Raw genomic sequence first — 12,972 nt, forward strand, 5'->3', positions numbered from 1 at the left:
AGTGTGGGGACTTAAGCATGCTTTAAATAAAACATAGCCATTAAATTTCTTATCTAAATTTCTGTCACTGATCCCTGGGGAACTGTATTTGATTTATAAAAAACAGCCACCTCCTTATGAAGATGGCGCCAGATGCTGCTTAGGCTGCAGAACTTGCAGCTGTGTTAGTGTTCAATAGCTTGTGGCTGGTTTGTCACTTCTCATTGGATTTTCTCCCTCCCAGGAGTGTGAGATGTGGGAAAGAACTGCAGCTGTTGAATCTCCAGGGCTTGCAGAGGTAACTCAACGACTGCTGCTGTACACAGAGGTTGCTTATCAGCTGCCATGCAGAGCAGCTGGAAAGGAAGGCGCTGACAATTTCGACTATGGTTATTCAACATGTTATGGGTCTTCAAGTCCTGAGCGTTTTGAGAAAACACGAGTGGAATACAAATCGTTGACATCACACTTATATCTCTTACAATCTTTCAACATTGATTTCAAAGCAAAAAATTTTTCTCTTCACAGGGATCAGAAGCTGCCAAGTGTGAAGCCTGGTGTTATTTCCATATCAGTCCCGGAATGCTTGCCAGCCTCCGCTCTTTTGAGTTTGCTGTTTTAGGCAGAATAAAGAAAAGGTTGATGTGCCCTCATGCTTTTTCAGTTTTGTGTAAATTGTATTTACCTCTGATATGCAAACAAGAGAAGTAGAACAGTTTCCCTTTGCCCTAAGCTTACTGTGACTTCCAGTGAAAAAGTGAGAGTTTGGAATAAATAGAAATGGTAGTATATTCTTTCTTCACTGTTTTAAAACAGTGTTTGAGTGCTTGGATTCTAGTTACTTTCAATCAGTTTCTTATCTCTCCTTTCATCTGCTTATATCATAGTTTCAGAGAGGTTGAGAACTTTGCACATCTTCTAATCTAGGGCATCCCTAGTTAAATAGATTATTGTGATCTGTGCGATCACTCAATTGGTTACTGCTGCCAGCTTTGCTCTCCATAAAGTACCCTTGTTGACATTTTCCTCCAATGACAACTGGAGTGAGAATGTGGTCAGCTGGGGCCCTGTCTCAGTGATGTTGACTGACCCAGTGATGTTGACTGACCCAGTGACCAGTAAGTGCTTTGGACCACTCTAGCATCAACTGCCTTGTGCATGGACAGTTTTAGAGACATGGAATCTCATGCCTGTCCATGACAAAAAAAAATTTCATGTCTCTACACCCACAGAAGCAAAACATACACTTTTCTTCATCTTTATTGTTATTATAAAGGGAAGAAAACGGAAGTCAGGATGAGTAAAGCTCCCCCCAAATTTTATAGAAAGTTGGCAGCAGAGACATGGGTCTCTGATTCTAGAAAGCAACTAGGAGCACTCACTTTGTGCCAGTTACTGCCCTGGACCTGGGTACACAGCAGTAACCAAGAAAGAGAGAAAAAGAGCTTGCCTTCAGAGGGCTTACCCTCTGGCAGCAAATACAGACATAAGTTACAAGTAATTACAATCAATGTGAAGCATGTTATTAGAGTTGAAATAAGTTATTTTTTAATCCTTTAATTCCCAAGTCAGGAAGGGAAGATTGCCCTGCATTTATTATTCTTACAGACACCTAGATAAAGGGTCTAGTTAGTGAAATATAACCCTAGTGACTCAAGTGTCAAGAAAGACAATGATTTTTAGGACATTCAATTGATCATTTAATTAATTCAGTTTCTTGGACACTTTTTATTTGTCACACACTGTATTAGGCATTAGAAATTCAAGGAAAATAAAGATAAGATTTCTATAGAGTGCAGGGCATATCAAGAGTTGCATGAATGAATAAATACATAGGATGAAATATCATGAAATAAATCTACAGGAAGTAAAGGTTTGTAGAGAATGCTATGGGAGCGTAAGTGGAAGAGTCATGAGGGACAAAGAAGACACTTTCAGTAGTGGTGTTCAGGTGGACTTTGAACGATGCAAAATGGCTCACCAAACAGAGAAGGGCAGTGTGAATGAGCTGTACTTCAAACAGGAAGAAATAGCATGAGCAAATTTTAGATGCATGGGATTCTGTTTGTGTTCTCAATTTTGGTGTGTATTCTACTGTTCTAAATCCAACTGTAATATTCCCTGACCAAGTTACAGAGCCCAGGGGAGCAGGCTGTTCTGTGTGGTCAGATAGCATGGTGGGTAAGAGCATAGGCCCCTGAAACTATACCTCCAGAGTTTAGTTCTGGCTTTGAACCTTTGAAGGTTTGTGTCCTACAATTTTCCCTTTTAGTTTTCTCATCTTTAAAATGTGCATGGTAGAAGAATAAGAGTTTTGTAAGAGTTAAATGAATGAATGATGTTAAATACTTAGAACAATTCCTGGCATATACTCAATGCATGTTAGCAATTATTGCTTGAGCCATGGTGAGAATTACTGGTATTAAATGCTTTTGGCTCCTGTTCACTGCAGGTATGTACATAATCTTTTCTTCCAGGACATTGAAGGAAAAGGCACTGTTGTAGAGATTGTGGGTCTGTCAATGGACTCTGTGAAGAAAATGTTACTTGAAACTGTGTGCTGTTACCACCTGGGGACAGGGCTGGAGGAGGCAGGAATGTTTTTCCCCTTTCCCATTTCTATTTTAGCTCAGTGTTGTTTCCAAGATCTATTTACAATGTGAAAATATCTGACTAAGATTTGTGGGCAGCTCAGAGTACCCACCAGAGTGAAATTTGGTAAATGACAGGTCTCCTGTGGTTACTTACTGTCAGTCCTGCTCAGCTTATGCTGATGCTGAGGCTCTCCTACCCCCTCCTGTCCTCTCCAAAATAAGTTTATGTTTGGTTTGGTTCTGGTATTCTTATCCATTACCGCCTACTGTCATTGTCCATACAGAGTAAGATGCTTTCTATCAGTCTGTCAGAGTCCTGAATTCCCCCTTGGCTTTGGAACAAAACTGTCATCACCACTGCCTTCCAAAGCCTAACTTTGGTCAGTCTTCCTGAACTGGCCTCCTCACTGTCTGATCCCAGAGCTCCTCATTCAGCTCCCCACTTCATTCCCTTTCCCCAGAGCTCCCTCCTTCTTCCTTCCCATACTCTCCTCAACATCACCATCCAATGTGCCCACCCAAATTTCCAACTGACCCAAAAACACATTCTATACAAATTATATTGACAACAATTATTTTTCTGTCTCATAACTTACATTAGATGGAGCTACTTTTTCTTCATCAATTTTTAAGTTTTTCATAAATTCATCTTTAATAAAAGGAGTGTAATTTTTTAATGCACTTTTTACCAACAATAATTTCCTTCTCTGGATAGGGCACTTGAAAACCTGATAACCCAACTTTCCCTAATAGCTTGCCAACTCACCCACACATTTGGTCCCTAGCCATTGGCTCTTTTCAGATAAATTTTAACACAACCATTAGCCTCTCTACAGATTGAATTCTTGGTCTTGGCCATTATAGGGATGATTCTAAATCAATATAAAATTTTGTGAAGATTGAATATTTATTCTTTCAGAGGATTTTAAGCCATGCTTATATAAGAAAGATTGGTCGACTATGAAAATACTGACAGTTTAACACAACTGCATTTCATCAGCAGCACAGAAACACACTGTAATCCTACAAATACATCTGTCTGGAGACATAACCTTGCTTTGTGCTTTGTAGAAAGCTTACCAGTTTATTTTCCATGAAATGATGAGTGCTAACTCACAGGAAGAAATGTGACTCTTTACAAAAGATAAGTTTTGAAGAAGTAGCATGTTTGAAATTATGATGATTCATAAAACTGATAAGAAAAATGATTAAAGGACTCAAAAATAATTTTGAAAAGTCCTTAAGCTTAGTAGTTCTCAAGAAAGTTTTGAAACCACATTTTGTCAAATAAACAACTCCAGCATTCAGCGTTGTTCTTCCATTTTCGAAAGGTGACTTTCAACACTTACCTTAATAGCTTTCCCAGTTACATGATGAACTTTACTGTGACCTGTGAAGTCAGAGATATAACAAACACACATACTTAAAGAAATCCAGGCAATAAAACTCCAGCACATAAGCCACTAGGTTCTCCAAGCTTAACTTTTCCAACTTACATTCTTCTTATGAATTGCAAAGCCCACCAGTGATTTCCAAAGTTTGATTCCATAACCAGTAACATTAGTATCACCTGGAGACTTGTTAAAAATGTAAATAGCCAGGTTTTATCCAAGACCTATAGAATCAGAACTCTGGGTATCCGTGATTCTTGTTTAACAAGCCCTCCAGATGATTCTGATGCATACCCAAGTTTGGGAACGACCGCTACTGAATAATTCACAGAATTTGTTAATTGACTTGATGTTTGAAGAAGTGAGGGTATAGGATGCCTCACAGGTATTTGATGCTGGTTTCATGGTTAGTGAACGGAACCATGGATGACTCAGAGCCTCATAATATTGTCTTCAATGTTACTGAGGCTCTATATGGAGACTGAGCTAATTCCAGATTATATATACATCTCATACCGTTCTATCTCAAAAGCACCCTACTGGCTTTTTTTCTCTAACTGACATTCTTTCATGATCTCAATGGTCATTTCTACATCCTCACCTTCATTGTCCCTTTTAGTAGCATTTGACACTACTGGCCATGTGTACTTTTTAAAAATACTTACTAATGCGTTATTATTATAGCCTCTTGTTCTGAGGCTGCATGTTTAGTGTGGGACATCAGGGACTCTGTTCAACAAAGTCACTTAGGGAACCAGGTTGATAGTGACTCTGCCATCACCTACAAGGTCTGTCTAGAAAGTGTCCAGCTATGTAATATGGAAAACAGAGACATTTATTGAAGAAGATACAAGAAACATTGTATATAGAACAACAATGCTTCAGTCCCCTTTAAAGTAGGCACCTTGGGACCTCACAAAGTTCTCCCAGTCACCATCAGCTTCGCTGTCATACTTTCCTGAATCTCACTGATGATCTGAAATACCTTCCCTTTCAAAGGTGATTTTAGTTTGGGGAAAAGCCAGAATTCACAGTGCTCAAAACCTGGACTGTAGAGGGGGCTGAGTCCCCTGGGTGATTTGGTATTTCAGCAAAAACCTCTATATAAGATGTGATGTATGAGTGGGCGGGTTGTCATAATGAAGCTGCCAATAACTGGTTGCCCATAGCTGTGGCCTTTTGAATCATCCAAGTAGTTTCCATGGAGGAATGTTCAAGTTTAATGCAAAATCTGATGAAGATTCATTGTTCTACTCTCAGTCATTTTGAATGCAATGGCCACACAGTACACACGCTCACTCAATGGGGTCTACCATCCCCACTGACTAGTACAGTGAAGTCTTCATTAATGACACATGCACATTGAAGTCCACTCTCCTGGGCTGCCAGGTTACGTCGATGTCGTGCAAACTTCTTGTTATATTAACACTGGTTGGACTTTTTCTGTATAGACCTTTTATACTTTCATTATCCCTGCAGAAGTGGGAGGGGGCAGGGACACTACATAGTGGCTTTAAAGATTTCACTCCCACCCTGGAACTGGCATATTCTACTTCTGATATCATTTCATTGGCTAAAGCACGGTGTGTTACCATGCAATAAACTGCTGCAAAATCACAGTGCCATGGAACAATAAGCGCTTACTTGTCCTGCATCTACACACAGGCTGGGAGTCATCTGACTTAGACAAGGCTAAACTGGGTGGTCTGCTGTAAGCTTTAAATCATGTGGGATAGTGTTATGTTGATAATAGGTTTCTCATCTTCCTCCTGGAAAGTTAGTGGACTAGCCAGATAGCCAAGGCATGGTTTTTCTTTTCTTTTTTCTTTTCACTGTGATGGCAGATGCCCAAGAGGGCAAACCCCACTTGGCAGGTGTATCTCAATACCTTGCTTGTGTTATGTCTTCTTACATCCTATTGTTCAAAGCAAATCATGTGACCAAAATTATAGCCAAGGGATAGAGAAGTATACTGTCTGCAGAGCCAGGTCATTGGTGTGAATGCAAAGAAGAGGTGAAGAAGTGGAGAAAATAATCAAATCTATCACATATAGCCACACTTAACTTTAAGGGAGCAGGAAAATATAATTTTGCTGTGTGCCTAGAAGAACAGTTGGAAATATTTGTTGAACACTACTAAAGATCTTTAGTATTATAAACCATGTCCGTACAATGATCTCAGAGATTCAATAAAATCTGGCTTCTGCTGGCTTCCTAATTTTACCTCCTGCTACTCAACCTAGCTTAAACCATTACAAGTCCATACCAAGCAAGCACCTACCTCAGGGCTTTTGCACTTATTTATTTGCCAGGAATATTCCTTTATTAGATATTTGCATGGTTTTCTCCCTTATGTTCCTTGAAACTTTACTTTAGATGAATGCTTTAGTTAAAATTGAATTCTCCTTGACTATTGAACTCCTTTCCCTGCTTTTATTTATTGATAACCAGAACACTTATTTCCTTCTCACATAGTAGATACATTTTACTTATTCATTTATCTGGTCTCATTATAAGCTCCACAGGGACAGAGATTTTGGTCTGGTTTTTTTTCACTATCCCAAGCACCTATAATTGTGTATGGTCTATAGGGGAGAAGGTATCTAATACATTTTTTTGTTGTTCAATGAAGGAATATTCCGGAAGGTGATATATTTTTTGTCATTAGAAACATGTATTGCTTTTATATTTCAGAAGTTAACTAGAGGATTCTGTTGCCTTCTAAAACCATTTCAGCCTGGTTTGACTGACTGGCCCATCCACATTAAACTAATCCTCAATCTCCTCAGCAGGCAATTTGGCAAAGGCACCTTTGCAGAATAAATAGGAGATCCCAAAGAAAGCCAGAATTTTGTTGCTAATATCCTCCTCGAAAGATCTTATGTGGAGGTAAATTTCTTTTCCTGGGGGCATTTGGCGATATCTGGAGGCAGTTTTTTAAAACTGTTCTGATGGGGTCAGGATGCTTCAGGTGTCTACTAAGCAGAGACCAAGAATGCTTCTAAATAGCCTGCAATGCACAGGACATCCCCCCAAAACAAAGAATTAACTGGCCTCAAGTACCAATAGATCTGAGCTTGAGACACTGTCTAAGGGGAGTGGAGAGGGATTGATCTCAATGGTTCTGAAAGTTAGATTGTGTTAGACTGGATCAGTGTTAGACTGCATCAGTGTTAGACTGCAAGTACAACAAAGGCAAGCATTATTGGCCCACTTCTAGTACCTTGTACAGTGCCTGAGACATAGTAGTGTCTCAGAAAATAACTGGTGAACAAATCACTGAAAAAGATGTCATAAAACCCTACATGTATTCTAGACACAATACGGTGTTGATGATTAAGTGCTGCCTTGCTTCCTTTATTTCATTTTAAGATCAGTTTAGCCCTATACTGTGCACAGCTCTGTGGCTTTTACTCTATTTTTAATTTCTATGAGAAGAAAAATGAAAGCCATATTAGTCCCAGTCTTGTGCTAATGCTCATATATTTCATTAAAATGTCTACTAGAGAAATATGTTTCCTCCTATGGATAAAACAGGAAATGATTTCAGCTCCTGTCAGACCTAATGGGGTGAGCCTGAGGTATTGGAATTCAGAGAACTATTTTTAGTTTGTTTTTGAAACCATTTTTGGGTAAATAGTTGACCAAAATAGTTCCTTTTTTAAAAAATTAATACACTTGCTGATTTGGTCTGTTTTTGTTTTTCCTTCCTCCATTTGCAGGCTTCAGATGAGTGCAGTCTGTATTTCTCAGAAAAGCTAATTTGTTAAATCTGTTTACTATCTCTTGTCAGAGCTCTATATTACACAAGTGTCTTCATTTAGGTGTATTTGTGTATACAGGGGCAAGTAATTCATCACATGAATCTTTAGTTTTTATTCAAGTAATAAACAGAATTTTAATTGGTGTTCAGATAATGTTTAGGGAAAAAAGTTTTTGATTTTGTTTCTTTTAATAAAAGGAGTGTTTCAGTGAATAAGTAAGGTGATTTACTCCGACATATTGAGTGTATACTTTTTCAGAAGACCCAGAAATCAACATAAAAATTTCCAGAATTTAGAATTCAGTAAAAGGCTGTGAAAGTTTGAAGAAACTACCAAATCTTTCATCTGCCAACCCTGCTTCAATCACCAATTGTCTTCCCCATTGAGGTAAAAGTTCTAGCGTTAACCTGCCAGTCTGGGGAGTCTGGGCCTGGATCCTTGGAGGCATTCTTGACTCCTCTCTTTGTCTTGTGCTCTCAATTCACATCATTGCTTTTCAAATACATCCTGAAACTGCCTGCTTCTCAATTCCTCTACTTCAGCATCCCTGGGTGAAGCTTCCTTTCCCTCCCGAGTTTGCTTTCTTATACTTTTTCTACTCTCATTTTCCTTCAGTAAAATCTCTACACAGTGAGAAATTTTTTACCAGCTTGTCATATTATCTCACTTCCCTGCTCAGAACTAAGCACTTCCCAGCACACTCAAAACTTAAACTCCTTACTTTGACCTATGAGCCCCCATATAAATTGGTCCTGCCTACCTCTTTCACCTGTTGTCTCACTATTGAGTTCCTTGCCCACTCCACCCTACCCCTCATGCTGTTCCTTGCACCAGCCCTAGATTGTTTTTGCTTCAAGGCCTTTGCATTTGCTATTCCCTTTGCAGAGAATGCTCTTTCCCAATATGTTTCCACCCATTATGTCTTATCTTCCTTTAGGTCTGGGCAAAAATGTTACCTCCTTAGATGAGAGAACTTCCTTAGCTTCTCTGATTTGCTTTTTGTTCTTATGGCACTTATCATTATGTAAATTATATATCTCTATTTTCTGTTTCTTCCTTGATATAAATACCAGAAAGCTAGAACATGTGTTGTTCATTATTTTGTTTATTGTCCCTGATACCTAGAATTGTGCTTACTTCATATTAGATACTTATTATTAATTAAAGAAATGAAGCTTGACTGATGACCATGCTTAAGACTGTAGGTGAGAAAACTTATATAAAGGAATTATTTAGTTCTGCCTCCTGTCTAGTGACTTGGACAGATGGGGTTACAATGTGATTAAGGATGTGGGTTGTAGAGGAACTGCCTGGAGTTTACTACTTTTTGACCTTGGGTAATATACTTGAACTCTCTGTGCTTCACTTTTTCATATTTATGAAACATAATAAATAAGATACATTGCTTTATATTTTAATTGAGCATAAATTTTAAATAAACAATTTTTAAATAAACATTTATTATTAAATCAGTTGAAATATTAATTTTTTAATTTCACAGAACCCATCTGTCATTGAGTTATGAGAATTAAGTCAATACATGAAAGCTTCAGAAAAAGTTCTAGTGCATTGCAGATACTCAATAAAAAAGCACTATTATTAGAGTCAAAATCCATCATTTGCAACTTCTATATTTGCAAATTTCCCTAGTCCTGAAAATATATATGTAACTCCAAAATCAATATACGTGGTGGGTTTTTATTGTGGCCATTTATGAACATGCACAGATTAGTAAAGTGTTTGAGTTGTCTGATGCACATGTTCCCAGTAAAGGTCATTCAAGGTGACATTCTACCCCTTGTTCCAGCTCTCATAAACAAGTGTCCCCTCATGAGCTATTTCATATCACATTTCTCACATTTTTGTGCATTTTCTTGGTGATTTTACCATTTAAAATGGCCTTCAAGTATAGTGCTGAAGTGCTGTCTGGGGTTCCTAAGAACAAGAAGATTGTGTTGTGACTTAGAATGAAAATCCATGAATTAGATAAACTTTATTTATTTATTTTTTTAGTTTTGTAAATATTTTATTTATTTATGTTTACAGTGAAGGGAAGGGAGATAGAAAGAGAGGGAAAGAAACATCAGTGTGTAGTTGCTTACCCCCAAATGGGGATCTGGCCTGCAGCCCAGGCATGTGCCTTGACTGGGAATTGAACCAGCAACTCCTTGGTTCCCAGGCTGGTGTTGAATCTACTGAACTACACCAGCCAGGGCTAGATAAACTATATTTAGGCATAAGTTATAGTGCTGCTGGCTGGGAGTTCAACGTTACTGAATCAACAATATATACATAAAATAAGGTGTTTTTAAACAGAAGCATACATAAAATAATATTATGTATTGATTGATCGAGATATGTGTTGTGACCAGAGGCTCCCAGTAACCCGGTGGTTTTCTTAGACGCTGTGATTCAGTATTTACTAATTCAATGTTTGTAGTAGTGTTATAGAACACATAATAATTACTGTCAATGATGAGAATCAACTGTGTCTCCTTCCAGTCATTAATCAACTTCTCCAGAAAATAGTTTTAACTCAAAACTTCCATTTCATCACACTTCCATCCACATTATTTTATCACCTGACTCACAGTTTTACCATTGTCATTCTCAGACTACAAGAGAGTGATTTGGTTAGACATCAGGATGTATGGGGCAAGGAACTCCCTTGGGAAGCTCGGCTACTTTTTTGCACATTGGTGTTATTCTTTCTTCTCCCTTTGCAGTTTGAATTTCCCTGGACTTTTGTTCTACATGGAAGGAGAATGGCTGTCAATAGACATTGATTTTTACATCCTACCATCCAAATAACCAAACAGAGACAGTATTCATCTCTTCTTGGTTCTATACATCCTAAGGAAGACTTAAGTCCCAGGTCAGGCCATGTGTCACTACCCTGGACACTTGGTTGAGGTTAATGTCTGTGGGTGTGATCCTATGAAGTGGTTATGGTGGCCACAACTCTGTGGGTGATGTCTAGAGTTTGGAGATGCACTGGCTGATACAGTAGTCACTACTCACAATGTGATTATTCACATTAAATGTAAAATAAGTAAAATTCAGGTCTTCCATTATATCAGTCATATTTCAAGTCCTCAATAGCCACACATACTTAGTGGCTATGGTAATAGGACAGTGCAGATATACTACACTCTCATCACCACAAATTTCTATTGCACAGTGCCACTATAAAGTGGATCTTCTCAGAAAAGGTGTGGAGGTAGGGATAGGGAGAAGTGTTTGGGGGCAGTTAGATCAGTAGGTGTCTCCTACATCTTCTATGCAATACTTGATAAAACTGGCCCCTTGGTTCAATTTCTTCCTGTGGTACTCAGGGTATTTTTATACTCTTGCAATTTCCCTGTGATCCTTTCTCCCTCAATATTCCCCCTTCCCTAAGTGACTCAACCATTCCTGTGGCTTTTAATAGCTACATTTAATGATTCCCAAATTTGCATCTCATTCCCAGACACTTTTTCTAAGTTCCAGACCCAAAGACTTAGCTATTTAATATCTCCAACTGGATATGTCAAAGACCATTTGGCATATCTCACATTGAATTTCTGATCTATCCTAAATCTCCTTCTAATCCCATGTCCCTCATCTCAATAAATGGTATCTCTGCCTGCCCAATTTGTTATACCAGAAGCCTGGGAAAAATCCTTGACAACTACCTTCACCTCCCTCTCAAAACCCCTCTGGTCCATTAAACATTCAAAATATTTCTCTAATCCAGCCACATTAAAAAAAATTCTAACACTGCCATCTTAATGCCTCACTTCCTTCCACTTTCCCCATGGCTAACATTTATTTAACTTTCTGCTTCTGCTCCAATGTCATCTTAAGGAATCCCTCTCTGCCCCTGATCTACATTCTCTTTTAATGTCATCCCACATTATGCTTTTGCTTTTAACAAATATAAGGGATTATTTATTTAATCATTTATTTAATATTAATTTGATAAGAGCAGGAAGTGTGGCTGTTTTATTCTTCTTTAAATCTGTTTGTCTGGCACAGTGCTGGGCAAAGTGGGCTCATTTGCCCTCACTAAGTATTTACCAAGCTTGGAAGACATATTTATGGGCTTTGTAATTCTTCTTTTTTTCCTTTTCTCTGAGATTATGAATGTCCTTCAGGTTCTGTTTTTTATCTTTTCATGGTTTTAGCTTCTACACTCTCAAGATGAGTCCCAGTCGCCATTACAAGCCTTAGCTCTTCTAACTGAATGTGATCTCGTCTCAAAATTAGCTTCTCCTTCCTTAGTTTTCCAAGGAGAATACATTCTCTCAAAATTCCAACTCACATGACTTCTTCCCCCAGAATAGCCCCCAACCCTGCACTGACCTCCCATCTAGTTATTAGGACCTTTGAATCCTCTTGTTGACCTTTCTTGCCATCTTAGTCCATGCAAATAGCAATGCATAGAGATTTGCAATGGACAGTCTGCTCAACCACAGGGGGTCATTATCCTTGTCTCTGAGGTCTCACTTCTGTCCCTGTCTCATTCCCCAGAATTTTGAGGAGCTTCTTAATTCATAAGTCTACCCTCATCCTTCCTGCAGAATTTTCCAAAATTGCAGAACTCTTCTGTTGAAATGACCTATAGGACATCTTATCCTTCTGATTTTGTAAATAAAGACACATAGGTACAGAAAGTGGCAGACTTGTCACTAAACCCAAGGCCTTCTTTCTTCTACTTGCAGGCCATACTATGCTCAGAAAGCCTCATGGCTTCCTCTCCTACATGTAAAAGACAAAGTTTTTGCTAGCCATCCACATGAGACTTTGTATAATCAGGAGCTAACCTAAGTCCTCGCTATTCTTTAAACTCATATATATATATGTGTGTATACACACACACACACACACACACACACACACACACACGGGGGTCTTTGTTCTTTTTGTTTATATCACCTATGCCACCTTTCTCTAGGTTTATCTTCTGTTGTGGACCTTGTGATTTGAACCCCAAAGCACGCCTGACAATGTACAAGAATACATATTGTTGTTGGATGACTAATTAAAACATTTAACCTAATTACTTTTCCCTTTATTGAATATGGCTAAATTTCCTTTGAAATAAGGAAATTTATTGTCTATAGAAGACAATAAATATCCACCACTGTATTCTGAAGTTTGTACCAAAATGGGAAATATTGGAAAACATTTCACTTGATGTGTTAAACTCTCAAAAAGCAGTGATTTCTTAACGGCTGGCAATTTCAGCCCTATTGCTTGCTT

Source organism: Phyllostomus hastatus, unplaced genomic scaffold (assembly GCF_019186645.2).
Source record: "Phyllostomus hastatus isolate PE091 unplaced genomic scaffold, TTU_PhHast_1.1 phas_scaffold_317, whole genome shotgun sequence".
Classification (NCBI taxonomy): Eukaryota; Metazoa; Chordata; class Mammalia; order Chiroptera; family Phyllostomidae; genus Phyllostomus; species Phyllostomus hastatus.